Below are 14,427 nucleotides of genomic sequence, written 5' to 3'. Positions count from 1 at the left end.
CAACGAGCGCTTTTTTTTTCAGGGATGAAAATCATCCAATGACTTTTCTCGCCAGGGCAAGGCGAGGGGCAGTGTCAGACTCTTACTGATTAAAAGCCACCCCGTTCCTACTCCTGCTTGTCGAGCCCGAGCCCCGGTAAACCCACTAGGTTGTCCGCAGCACCGGATAAGGCATCAGCCCTACTGGGCCCCATGTATGCAATGGGCGCTAGTATTGCAACTCAAGAGTACGAAAATTAACAATATCAATGTCAATCGATGAGAATTATTCACGTGTAAGCCTCCAAGTTCAAGTTATATCCTTGAGTTTTAGGACATTATGTATATTGATTTAATTTACATACTAATAATTTTTTTCAATTTTTATATATAATAGATTGACTAAACATTTCCTTCATTAATTCTCAAAGGGTTCGCAAAGGTATTGGCATTTGATAGATTTCCGTATGATAACATCAGTTGCGTGCGCATGAAGCTGCGGACCTAGCGGTTTGCCGGGGCTCCAGCTCAAAGCAGGAATAGGAACGCACGCAGCAGCAGCAACTCAAAGCAAAAGCAAGTCTACAGTCTACTCTCTCCTCATCTGAGCCAAGAGAAGATGTTAGATGGTTTTCTACAGGCACGCAACGTCACGCCTTTTATCCCCGATGGGGTAGGCAGAGGTGTATACCCACTTTTAGCCATTTGTGTTAGAAGTCCCATGTAATAGGGGGTGAGCCTACTGCCATATACTGGACACAATTCCAGGCTCCGTGCTACCACTGAGAATTTTCGGAAAACCGAAAGAGGCTCAGCAATACTTTGCCCGACCTGGGAATCGAACCCCTTGTATGGCAGTCGCACTTGCGACCACTTGACCAAGGAGACAGTCGATGGTTTTCTCCGTCAAAAAAATCTGTATCCGTCCATTGTTGAGCTAAAGACACCTGATTTCTTCTGTTTCTTTTCCTTGGTATAATCCCCACACAAGGGTGACTTGAGGAACAAGTCGCCTGCCATTGACGAGTATTTTTAAAACTGCACGCTTACCTTATTGTAATAGTTAATTGTAAATCTTCAATCATACTTCATGAAATTCTTCAGGTTGTTAAGTACCATCGACCACACAAAATCATTAAAATAATTATTTATGAAATCCACAAAATTAACGCCATAGCTCGCCCTCAATACCATGCATATGTTTTCTGAATTGTATCACCAAAGGTAGATGTAAACATAATTTTCAAACTAACAAACTGTAGGTATGTGCTGGTAGTTTGTAGTTCATCATCATCATCGTCATCATCGTCATCATATCAGCCACAATACTACTATTACCTACTGTTGAACGACTGGTTGGAAGTGATCTGTATTTGGGGCTACCTAATTGCTTTACAATAATCATGTTTCAAGGAAATATTAATAATTTGTTTTTATTGATCTACGCAATTGTTTACGTATAGCCAAAAAAATTTTTTTCTGTTTAAAAAAATGCCAAAAATTAAAATTCTTACAAACGGCAGCGCCACTATCAATTTTTTTGGCATTAGATTTCCTTTTTTGGAACTTCTCAAACTTATCTTACACCCCTTGTATAGGGCCAGGGTAAGAATAAAATAATATAGGATATAGAGTCAAACAAATTATTTAAACTAAATATGTATATTTAATAATTATAATTACATTATTTACGTAGATTCTATATCGACAAACATATCGATATCATAAAAATACCGAAGTTTTAGAAGGCAGCAGAGTTGTTCAAGTCATGAATACGGTAGGGCAAAGTTGTCATCATCAGTAACAGTCCATTCTACCGCCTCGGCAGCTGTTGTACCCGCTGTACCCGTGAGCCCTGCAGCACTCGTCCTTCTCAGCGTCGATGCGGGAGCAGACCTGGTCGCAGGGGCCCACACGGACGGCGCCGACGGAGGCCAACATCGCGAAGGCAATGAGGAGCAGCACGAGGGTGGTCTTGAGGGCAGCCATTGTACTGGAGTACTTGGTGTCGAGAGACGATTGCAGCGAGACGAAGATGTGTCAACTGTGAAGCTTCAATAGTGTCGCTCCGTATATATACTCTGAGTCTGATATAGTAGGTGTGTCACTACATAGTTGTTTACTAATTTATTATACCTATCAGAACAGGATAATTTTTTATCACATTTTCCTTAACTGATTTTGTTTATGTTTATGTTTTGTCATGGCCACACGTGCCGCACTAAATAGTTGACAATAACATAACATGATATGTTTGTTTTGGTTTTTAGCCAAATTGTAAACAATGTGGAATATATTAAGTTAGCTAATATTTGTCACCATTTCAGGGACGCGACTGGATAAACTTTTTTCTTCTACACTTCTATTTTATCCTATGTTTAGTATAGAAAAATCACAAATTGGTCGCAGCTAGAGCCAAAACAATATAGCCAACCGAGACATACCTACTAGTATATTGAAAACTTTTTTAACATTAACATACAGATCTGAAGATTTAAACAAAGAGAGTTGACAATTTATATCATTCTCTAAACTATACCAAACTCTCATTAAACATGGGAAAGAGGAAATCTATACACTTTTTTGTAATTGTCCAAAAATCCACAAGACGTTTGCTAACAGAATTGTCTTATGTTATGGCGCAGAGCTTATGATGCGAATCATAGCAACAGAAAATTTTAATTACGTAAATATACATAATATTAAAACCTAGTAAGCTTTATATTAAGCTTACACTTTTTACATAACATTCGGATTCGCACAGAATGAGTGATGCCGAGTGAAGTTCTAGTTTAGCTAGTAAAATTAATTTACCTATCCAGACTTCCTCAATGTCTAAGCACCTGTTTGTTGTGGTTTCCCCGAGACATACTTCAACCTACATGAGTCAAGATCATCACCTCATACCTTGAAGCCGCGATGTTGATCTGATTAATTAATTGCGCCTTTGTTCTACTATGTATACGCTCTATATAAAGTTTTATGTAATAATTTACCTAACTAAAAGTTGACATGCTCCCCAGGAGTGCCAATTGCGGCCCACGGGACTGATCTGATGCAGACCAGGCAGCAACATTAACTAAGTGCAACCTCAAACCTGCCTGCCAAACATAGAAATTGAGATATTAGGGTAGGGTATTTCCGGAGCTGCGGACCACCTAGCGGGCTTACCAGGGCTCCAGCTCGAAAAGCAGGAGTAGGAACGTGGTGGTTTTTAGTCAGTAAGAGTCTAACACCCCCTCTCGCCTGGCGAGAAAAGTCATTGAATTGGATTTTCCCCTCTTCCAAAAAGGGCAGAGTATTTCGAATTTCTTAAACACAAATGGTGATAGAAAAGTTAATAGATTAAATTGAACGACCAAGCAATACCAGGCTATAAACTTAACGATTCGTATGAAATACGTTTAATTTTTTGTTCAACCGAAATCATTAACTAATTACCTACGTCGTTGTATCTGGGGGAAACACATAATAATGAAAACATGACAAAATTCAACAAAAAAAAAACAATTTACGCAATAATATGCCAATTTACGATCGCATGTTAATAAGAGAAATGACACAAGATGTAAATACAAATTATGTTTGAGGAAAAGCTTGATTTTTATTTTGCCTCAAATTATCCTGTTCAGGTAGATACCTAACAAAGAAACAATAACCAGTTTATGACATACTTGAATACCTACATACGTTACTAGAGTATATATACGGAGCGACACTGGTGAAGCTTCACAGTTGACACATCTTCGTCTCGACATCAAGTACTACAATGGCTCTCCTCAAGACTACCTTTGTGCTGCTCCTCATTGCCTTCGCGATGTTGGCCTCCGTCGGCGCCGTCCGTGTGGGCCCCTGCGACCAGGTCTGCTCCCGCATCGACGCTGAGAAGGACGAGTGCTGCAGGGCTCACGGGTACAGCGGGTACAACAGCTGCCGAGGCGGTAGAATGGACTGTTACTGATGATGACACCATCAACAACTGCTAGTAAAGGAGCCTTTCGCACTCATAATTTAAAGGTAGCATAGGTGCAAGCCTACCGGTGATTACTTAATTGTTTGTAAAACTTCAATATTTGATTAATACGTCTACTCCGTATACTATATACAGTGACTCCAAGAGTGTGAATGAATCTAGAGTGGCTCCAAACATATTACCATCGTTCTTCATACACGTTCACGCCAAAATTGTAAATAATCAAAATTAATAAATGTAATTAGTTATTCTAAATATTTTGTTTAATTTTTTTCTACTCTGTGTTCTTTGTATCCCTGTGCCCTGTGGTAATTCTGGGCTAAACGTAATAGGCTGCTAAGCCTTGTTATAGCACTCAAATAAGGAAACTGGATGTAAAACAGTATTGAGCACTTTAGTAAGAAGAAGCTTCATAATAACGCTTTCATTTGTTTTAATTATAAAGTAAGGTTTTTTTTATTGAAAATATTATTTAATAACAGTCTTTGAGCATGACCTATCTATACTGCAGCAAGCATGACTATCGAACACACATCGAAGATAGGAACGGGGTGGTTTTTAGACATTAAGAGTCTGACATTACCCTTTTGCCTCACCCAGGGGAGAAGGCATTGCATGACTTTCCTCCCTCAAAAAAAAAGTATGTATTATTGGTGTTTTATGTATTAAAAATTCTCAACAATAATACAAGGTTTGTTTAGAAAATTTAAATTATTCATAATTTGTCCCAACAACTGAATAAAACCAGTTTTACAACTATAAGTACTAGTTTTGTAAACCAATCGCTACATTGATGCTTTAGATATGGACATAATAAACTCGTATGTTTGTCTACGTCATTAATTTTCGTAGTACCGTAAAACATGGCAACTTTACCATATTTTGGAACAAAAATCGAAATATATTTTTAACCATAAGACGCATAGAAACCAAAACTATATATTTAGAATTGTAGTCTATCTGGCTCACTTTACCGTAATCGTCATTATATACAAACGCTTACTTTAGCCGTAGTAAAGAAAAAACAACATGGGTAAAGATACCAAATTTTTGGCAACTTTACCTACGCGCCGTATTCATCGTGTATTGCATATTAAAGAGTTGTTGAGGTACAGAGGGCTTCATCTAGGACCTCTTCGTATTATAATGCAAACAATATGAGGAAATCTATAAAGACGGCTACACAGACAGTCGGGAAAGTTGCCACGGGTTTCATCGTAATTTACATACAAATAATTTTTTACGCTCGGGGTTGTCAAAAAATGAGAAATTATTTTATGACATGTATATTTAAAAAAAATATTATAAACCTTAAACATAAAGTAAAAAAAAGCATAAATATCTGACATAAATATTGTTCCCTTTTAAACTAAATTAAGTTCTAAAATTTTAAGTATTTATGTTTAAAATTGTAAAAAAAGGCTACAAAATAATGTTTAATCTTTTGACTTTTTAATTTTTTGACTTCACTATCTCCATAGCTAATTTTAACATTACTTTCGTATACTTTTTATATTGTCTAACTCCGAGTTATCTGCGGTTTTGTTTCATGTGAGCCATTTTGGCTCTAAAACAAAAGGTATTATTAAATACATTATAACTTATCATCCAGGATATTCACTATTATGCTGGGAAATTTAGGTATTCGAAAATGGTTACATACACACAAACAAGAAAAAAACATTTATTGCCAACCCTAACTGCAGGTAAAGTTGCCACAAAGCAGGCCGTGGCAACTTTACCTAACCTGTGTCAACATTACCGAAGCGATTATTTATCAATAAATTGAAGAAAAAGCAATTGCTGACATTACAACAGTAATCCCAACTATATTATACATTCAAGATCAAAATTTCACTCACCTGTGACATATAATTAAGGCTCTGTGAGCACAATTTAGGAACTACTAACTTTTAGCACATTTTCACGCATACATTGTGACGGCCATTACTGGCATAATAGCAGTCTTGCGTCTACGCAAAATATAGTAAATATTTCCTTTTAATGTCTAAAAAATACTACTATTACAAAACAGAATTCTAGTGGGTAGATTTTTAGATAAATGAGTTTATACTGAATACCTATAGTATGGTAAAGTTGCCAAGGGTCCGGTAAAGTTGCCATAGTTTACCGGTACTATAATACTAGGTAGGTAGGTAATTTGATTTACATAAATTAATATTTGTTGCTATTGGCAACTAAGCTCTTGAATTAATGAATAATTTATCAGTCAATATAATTTATTTGTTGAAACATTAATCAAGGAATTGACTTCAACGTATGATTTTTTTATTGTTTTAATTTATAATGGCGAATTAAATAGGTGAATAGGTACTTCATTGATTGTCACTATGGTACAGAGGTTAAGGCATTCGCTCTTTTAAAATGAGCGTGCGAATTTGAAACTATCTGTCTCTGGTAGTTTGAGCCATGCTCCCGCTACTGGTCGGTTCTCTATTTCTCTAAAAAATATATTTATTTTTATTTTATAAGCAGTATTTAAGTACGTATAATGAATACGAATACATACGGGTACCAAACCCGCATCTTTGGATGATGTTTACAAAACATAAAATGATTCATAGTAGGTACCTACTAAAAAACAAGTTACATAAATTAGTAAATCAATTTTTGTATCAGAAACAAGATTACACATAGAGTCGGAACCAGAGAGTACGTCAACAAAATTATGACGTAGATACGGAACCAGTTCATCAGACCAGCCCAGCGGCATCTAATATTGCTTACATACACAACATAATTTCCATACTTAATAGATACATATAAGTTCGAAGGAAAAAGTAAAGATGCAAATTGTGCACATATTAAATTATTCTACCTTACATAAATTTATTGCTACATGTATTTATAGTTATATTATGAATAGGAGTTGTGCAATCTATCACGTCAGTTTTCTGTGAGACCGTGGTATCACTCCGGTGGAGCAGACCCATTTGTGCCGAAGCATGGCTCACCCACACTTAATATAAAAAACTTTTACCCATTTAGACCTAACCACACGATAAACCTGTGAGAATTTCACCAATTGAAAATAAATAATACTTTGCTGACTCGGGAATTTAAACTGAGAGTCCTCATCCTGAAGTTGCATTTTCATTTGTACATAATTAACCTATTTATTTCTTATTCTACATATATCTGAGGTTAAATCATATAATGAAACATAATATTTTGAAAAAAATAATTTATTCATTACATAGGATTGATCAACGTCAACGTCACGCCTTTTATCCCCGAAGGAGAAGGCAGAGGTGCTCATTACGACACGTAATGCCGCTATACAATGTACAGCCACGTACATCCACTTTTCACCATGTGTGTTATAAGTCCCATGTAATAGGCGGTGAGCCTATTGTACATAGGATTGATTTAATGAATTATTAAGTTTTAGTGAATGTTGGTGAAGAACAATAGTAAATTATATAGAGGTAAATATACAGACCGACAGAAATGTAAAGAACAATATGTCGGATTATGAAAGAACTATGAAATACAAACAAGACTTGGCTTGTAAAAAAAAATATCAAAGTTTAAACTGACAGCCGAGTTATCCCTGTTACGAATAGAAAATTCTTTTACGCAGAGTTGTTGGTAGCATTATCAGTAACAGTCCATTCTACCGCCTCGGCAGCTGTCGTACCCGCTGTACCCGTGAGCCCTGCAGCACTCGTCCTTCTCAGCGTCGATGCGGGAGCAGACCTGGTCGCAGGGGCCCACACGGACGGCGCCGACGGAGGCCAACATCGCGAAGGCAATGAGGAGCAGCACGAGGGTGGTCTTGAGGGCAGCCATTGTACTGGAGTACTTGATGTCGAGAGACGGTTGCAGCGAGACGAAGATGTGTCAACTGTGAAGTTCCACCAACGTCGGTCGGTATTAATACGGAGTCTAATCATAATATGTGTATCACTTAACTAGTTAATGTTTACTTTTATTACATCTATCGTTAAAAAAAACCCTCAAATGATTTTACTAGTTATGTGGTATCATTGGCACGTGTGCCACGAAATAAGTACCTACTTATCTATTAACAACAAAACATTATGGCGTCGGTTATCAGATGAGGGAAAACCTAACTTCCATCTTTGTATCTGTTTCTAATTTCCTTCTCTTAATTATCGGCTGTTAACGAACAAATAGCTTATGAAATTTATGATACGGGTCGCAATAATAGCTAGTAGGTAAGGCAAAATTTAAAGTAGGTACCTACATTTATGTAGTCATGTACTGAGGTAAAGTAATATTAATTGGTTGCACGATTGGCGCGGTGGCAACTGGCTGCCGTGCAATGTAACTCTTTGTGTGATCTACAAATTGTTGTTTCGGGTCTGGGTGCCATGTGCTTGTGAACTTGTATGTTTGTAAATGCACCCACGACGTAGTGCAATGTTTTAAAAAAATAAAAATGTCGGCTTCACAAAACTATTATATATATATATATATATATATATCTATGATTCGCTTAGATCGGATTATCTATTATAAATCTCGAGTGAAGCTGCGTGCATTGCTAGTTTAGCTAATAGAGTTAGTTTACCTGACCAGACTTCCTCAATGTCTAAGAAACTCTTTGTCGTGGTTTCCCCGTAGTCTAATTGCCTTAGTCAAGACCATAACAACTTTATGGTATGTCCTATGTGCAATAAATATGTACATATAAGGAAACATTTTATATTCTCGTTCATCGTAATAAGTAAATTTTCTGTAAACGGACAGAGAGGAGTGGAAGGAGGGTAAGGAGGCCTTTGCCATGCAGGGGACGACCATGGCCAAAAATAAAAAAAAAAACTATAAACGGTCAAGAGACCACCTTTGTTTTACTTTTTTTGGGTGGATGGAACACATATAGTTGTTTAAAGTGTTTATCGTCAGGGATTTGTGATCAGCTCTCCTATCACCAGTTTACTGCATAGATAGAGACCCAGCACCCACTAAGTAATAGACCTTAATGCAATATCACTGAATGAATCTATTTTTACCCGACTGCGCCAGAAGGAGGGTTATGTTTTTCGAGTGTATGTATGTATGTATGTATGTATGTATGTATGTATGTATGTATGTATGTATGTATGTATGTATGTATAATTGTTTGGCACGCTCTGCAGCCTAAACGGCTTGATGGATTTTGACTTGAGAGGTGTCGTTAGATTCGTATTTACTGTGAGAGTGACACTGGATATATCAAAATAGTAAAAAAAACAAAATGGCGGATTTTTGGCGCCAAATTCGAATATTTCTCACTCTCTAGCCTAAACGGCTTGACAGATTTTGAGTTGAGAGGTGTCGTTAGATTCGTATTTACTGTGAGAGCGACACTGGATTTAAAATGAAAACTCAAGCTTAATTCATAGATTTTGGGCTAAAATCGATTATTACATTCGGCCATTAAGGCACTAAATGGATTTCATATCTCACATCTCTTTCTCAGCTACGCGATATTTCAAATCGATATATATCTTCGAAAGCATTTGTTTCCGTAAGAAAATAAAAAATACGTGTCTAACGTATTAAAATAATCTACAAGAAAATTAGTATCGAATGTACCCTATTACAACTCCATACTTAGTAATTCTTTGAAGTGGGTCGAATTAAATCACCATTAAGTTTAGAGTTTCCTGGAGTTTAATAGTAGAAAACTGATTTTTTAAATTAACGATCTAATTTAAATTAAATTAAAACCAGATTAATATTAAATTAAATTATACTGCCTTCCTCGTTGCTCGACTGTCGTCGCTGACTGCCTCGTTGGTCGAGTGGTCGCAATTGCGACTGCCGGGCAAGGGGTCTCGGGTTCGATTCCCGTGTCGAGCAAAGTATTACTGGGTGTTTTTTCAGTTTATCGAAAATTTCTCAGTAGTAGCACGGAGTCTGGAATTGTGTCTGGTATATGGCAATAGGCTCACCCCCTCGTTGCTCGACTGTCGTCGCTGACTGCCTCGTTGGTCGAGTGGTCGCAATTGCGACTGCCGGGCAAGGGGTCTCGGGTTCGATTCCCGTGTCGAGCAAAGTATTACTGGGTGTTTTTTCAGTTTATCGAGCACCTCTGGGGGGGAATTGTGTCTGGTATAAAAGGCGTGACGTTTTTAGTTTATTTTTTAATATTAAATTAAAATTCTCATTTCTATCTCTTGCAATATATAAAATCGATTTAACACCACAGATACAATTGAATTGCTACATGCGCACAAACGCATTAGTAAGGCGAACCCGTATTTCCTGAAGAGGTCATAGAAATCCGTTAAGTACCTACCCTTTTTTCACCGATCGTGCCAGTCGCACTAGGGTAGTTTCAGCATGCATAATGCGTTATTATTTGCACACGAAAAGTAGCGTATTATGCTCTTTTCACGTGTACTCGAGTAAACGAGGTGAGCTTTCAATACGAGTTCTACTCCTACCAAATCTGGCTGACGTAGAACGACTGACAGTAAGCTGTTTAAAATTTTGTGTCCATTAAGTTATATTATTTTACGCCTTTAATCCCCGAAGGGGTAGGCATAAGTGCACGTTATGGGACGCATCTGTCCATATAAAACATAGCTTAGCAAAGCACGTTTCCAGTGCTATGCTATACTGTGTACCAATGAATATGATTGGTGGAAGTGGAAGCCAAACACATTTACAGCAACGCAGCATAGCACATCTCTGGTGGAAAGCGCCCTAATTTAGGTGTTTCATGTAATGAGAGCAAACCTAGTTTGTTTACATCAGGATATGATATAATAATACCTACCTTTTTTTAAAGATACGCCTTCAAAAAGCGCCTGATTTTTATAGGTGAGAAAGACTAGGGATGTGGGATTATTACCTCACTAAAACCACAACCACCCCGGTTAACACCATCCATGAAGGCCCTCTGGATAGATTAACTCCGGAGCCCCCATTATGTAACACCTGTAACGGCATATCCTTAGGGAGACTTACCCAAAGTAGGTATCACCAATTAAATATTTCCCTTCATCTCATCTCATTTGACTATATTTCCTTTCATTTGCGGTTTTTTACAAAGGGTAATAAAATTAAAAATTGTACTTAGGCGAAAATATAGCATTTATTATGTTTAATATTTACAATTTTGGTTATAACTTGAACAGGATTGAAGAACATTGATTAACTCATATACGTTTGGAGACGGAACCTATGTAGGAGTTATGTCGTAGATTGTGGATAAAGTATGTACCGAAAATGTTATTTGATGTTAGTAGAAGGTTTGTATATCGCTGATTTGTCGAGTTGTTCAGTTGTTGGGGTCATAATCAGTAACAGTCCATTCTACCGCCTCGGCAGCTGTTGTACCCGCTGTACCCGTGAGCCCTGCAGCACTCGTCCTTCTCAGCGTCGATGCGGGAGCAGACCTGGTCGCAGGGGCCCACACGGACGGCGCCGACGGAGGCCAACATCGCGAAGGCAATGAGGAGCAGCACGAGGGTGGTCTTGAGGGCAGCCATTGTACTGGAGTACTTGATGTCGAGAGACGATTGCAGCGAGACGAAGATGTGTCAACTGTGGAGCTTCCACAGCCTCACACCTTATTTATACTGTGTATGTGTCATAAGCGGGTTATTTCTTATTTATTACGCACCTACCTGAACAGGATAATTATGTGTAAATAAAAAAGATGCTTTTCCTCAAACACTGGTGTTTACGTTTTGTCTCATTTCGCTGCGCAATATTTACATCGATCGTCATGAATCAGAATGTCTGGTCAAAAAGCTTACGTGCGTATATAATTAACATAATCATTATGTAAATTGTTTTATTCATTGCGGTTTATTTTATTGCCATATTCGAGTGCTTCCCCCAGAGACAAAAGCAAAGGTCAATAATGTTTTTGGTGGTTCTTGGAAAAGTGTTAATGTGATTATTATTTTCCTTAAACAAATAACAAGTAGAGCGATTACTTCTGCGTCTTATCTCCATATATTAGAAAAATTGATAACCCTACTTGTATTAATTAATCTAAATAAACGATATCTAATTGTTTATAGTATTTTAAAGAATATATTTTTATGTACATAGTTTAGGTTTCCTATTACGGTGTAGTACGGTGACCCTTATAGATTTGACCCCTTATGGATCTAAGACCCAGTACAGTGATCCTTTTTTTTTCAGGGTGCCCTAATCATCCAATGTACTTTTTCTTGGTACAGTGATCCTTATGGGTGCTTGTGTTAATGGTGTCGGTGACAATGAGGATGGTTTAATTCCCATACTCCTCAGTCTTTCTTCCCAAAAAGTTGTAGATTACTTTAAAATATTAGACACGTATTTATTTTCTTACGGAAACCAATACTTTCAAAGATATATATCGATTTGTAATATCGCGTGACGTAACTTTCAGGTACATTTTATACGTAGAAATGATGTATTTGCTTCCACATCAAAGAAACTGGAATCTTTGGACCTGTTTGACACCCGATGAGGGCGGTGGATTACTGCAATGAAATACCTACGAAGGCCCGAGGAGTTGGAACGGGGTGTTTTTTATTCAGTAAGAGTTTCCTTCATCTTACACTGGGTGGGAGGAGGCATTTATCTTCTTCATTCTCGTTTCTTGTGGTTTCGAGGAGGAAAGAGGTGATCTTGATTCATCCAACTAGATCTGGGAGAAACCAGTAACCACAACAAAGAGTTTCTTAGATGTTGAGGAAGACTGGTCATGTAAACTAACTTTATTAGATAAACTAGTATTGCACGCGGCTATGCTCATGCAATAATGCAGATTTATCATAGACGTCATGGCTAATGCACACACACACACACACAACGCCACGCCTTTTATCCCCGAAGGGGTAGGCAGAGGTGCACATTACGGCACATAATGCCGCTATACAATGTACACCCACTTTTCACCATTTGTGTTTTAAGTCCCATGTAATAGGGGTGAGCCTATTGCCATATCCTGGACATAATTCCAGACTCCGTGCTACTACCGAGAAATTTTCGAAAATCCGAAAATACACAGTAATACTTTGCCCGACCCGGGAATCGAACCCGAGACCCCTTGTTCGGCAGTCGCACTTGCGACCACTCGACCAACGAGGCAGTCATGACTAATGCAGTGCTGAGCAACTGGCTGATGTTCAAATTGTCGCAGCTCGTGCGTTCGGCGCTCTGATTGGTTGGTTCATTCGCGCCGGCCAAGTTTTCATTCAACGTAAAGCAAACTCGTACTACGGGTTCAGAATGATATGCGCAACCCGCTTCGCACAAACACCCAGTACCTTCCAGATCACATAAATTTGTTCCGTGCGGGAATCGATCCCGCCGTGCCGCGAAATGTTACGCAGCTAGGTACAATTAGCCCAGTCACTGCACTAACCTTTGCAATCTTGCAATGTTACTAACACATATTTTTATTTACATGTCAAGACTTATTATAATAATGCAAGTCCGATAATGAAGTGAAATAAAATTAATTTTGAAACTTGAATTTTGCTACTTTGTTTCAGTAATATTATGTTCTATTAGCAAGTAGGTACATATACCTACTGACAACAAAAACTTGGAGCCGGTTTCATTTTTGAGGAGTGTATTAATTTTCTCTTTTATAGCACTTTTCCATGAAAGTCATTCAAGCCAGGGATGACTGATTGATGAATTCCCACCACAAAAAAGAGGAGTTTTTGTTCATCGAACTATCTAAAACTTTAAGTGCATTGTTTACAAATTTTATCCGAAAAAAAAATCATGATTCCTTGCAATGTTTTTTACGCATCGCTCATTGAAACCACAAACCACAAACGAAATCTTTTAAGGAAAGCAATTATTTCTAAGATTGTCCTGTTCAGGTAAGTTTATAACAAAAATGAAACAAACAACTCGTTAGTGACACACCTACGATCAGCCTCAGAGTATATATACGGAGCGACACTGGTGAAGCTTCACAGTTGACACATCTTCGTCTCGACATAAAGTACTACAATGGCTCTCCTCAAGACTACCTTTGTGCTGCTCCTCATTGCCTTCGCGATGTTGGCCTCCGTCGGCGCCGTCCGTGTGGGCCCCTGCGACCAGGTCTGCTCCCGCATCGACGCTGAGAAGGACGAGTGCTGCAGGGCCCACGGGTACAGCGGGTACAACAGCTGCCGAGGCGGTAGAATGGACTGTTACTGATGATGACTACAACTTTGCTGGTAGTGGAGCCCTTTCATAGACACAAAATTTGTGTTTAGGCAATTTCAATAGTTTCGGAATCATATTTTTTTTATTAACCTGTTTCTGTCTATAAATACGTTCAAATACGTTCACATTCAAAATTGTAAATATCACCTAATTGTTATAAATAAATTTTACTAACTCAAATACTTTTATTTTTATTTTTAGTAAGTAATTACTAGTGTGCCTCTAACAGGTGCTGTTTTAGTGAGGTAAAAATTCCACACTCCCTAGTCTTTTATCCCCAGAAAGCTAGGAGCCAGTTGAAGGTTTCCATCATAAAAAAGGGAGTTACT

At 38.0% G+C, this 14,427-nt stretch overlaps 2 long non-coding RNA genes across 2 annotated transcripts; one reads left to right on the top strand and one right to left on the bottom strand.

Moving 5' to 3' along the window:
• Positions 1-1,622: 1,622 nt before the first annotated feature.
• On the bottom strand, positions 1,623-11,937 carry LOC126911316 (uncharacterized). The gene is made up of 2 exons (XR_007705836.1): positions 11,329-11,937; positions 1,623-1,875 (listed from the first exon to the last, which is right to left on the bottom strand). It is a non-coding gene; the product is annotated as an uncharacterized LOC126911316 (long non-coding RNA).
• LOC126911315 (uncharacterized) lies at positions 3,335-14,278 on the top strand. The gene is made up of 2 exons (XR_007705835.1): positions 3,335-3,841; positions 13,991-14,278. It is a non-coding gene; the product is annotated as an uncharacterized LOC126911315 (long non-coding RNA).
• The last annotated feature ends 149 nt before the right edge of the window (positions 14,279-14,427 follow it).

This window comes from Spodoptera frugiperda, chromosome 13 (assembly GCF_023101765.2).
Source record: "Spodoptera frugiperda isolate SF20-4 chromosome 13, AGI-APGP_CSIRO_Sfru_2.0, whole genome shotgun sequence".
Lineage (NCBI taxonomy): Eukaryota > Metazoa > Arthropoda > Insecta > Lepidoptera > Noctuidae > Spodoptera > Spodoptera frugiperda.
Note: the sequence above shows the minus strand (reverse complement) of the source record. Positions and strands in the feature narration are given on the sequence as shown.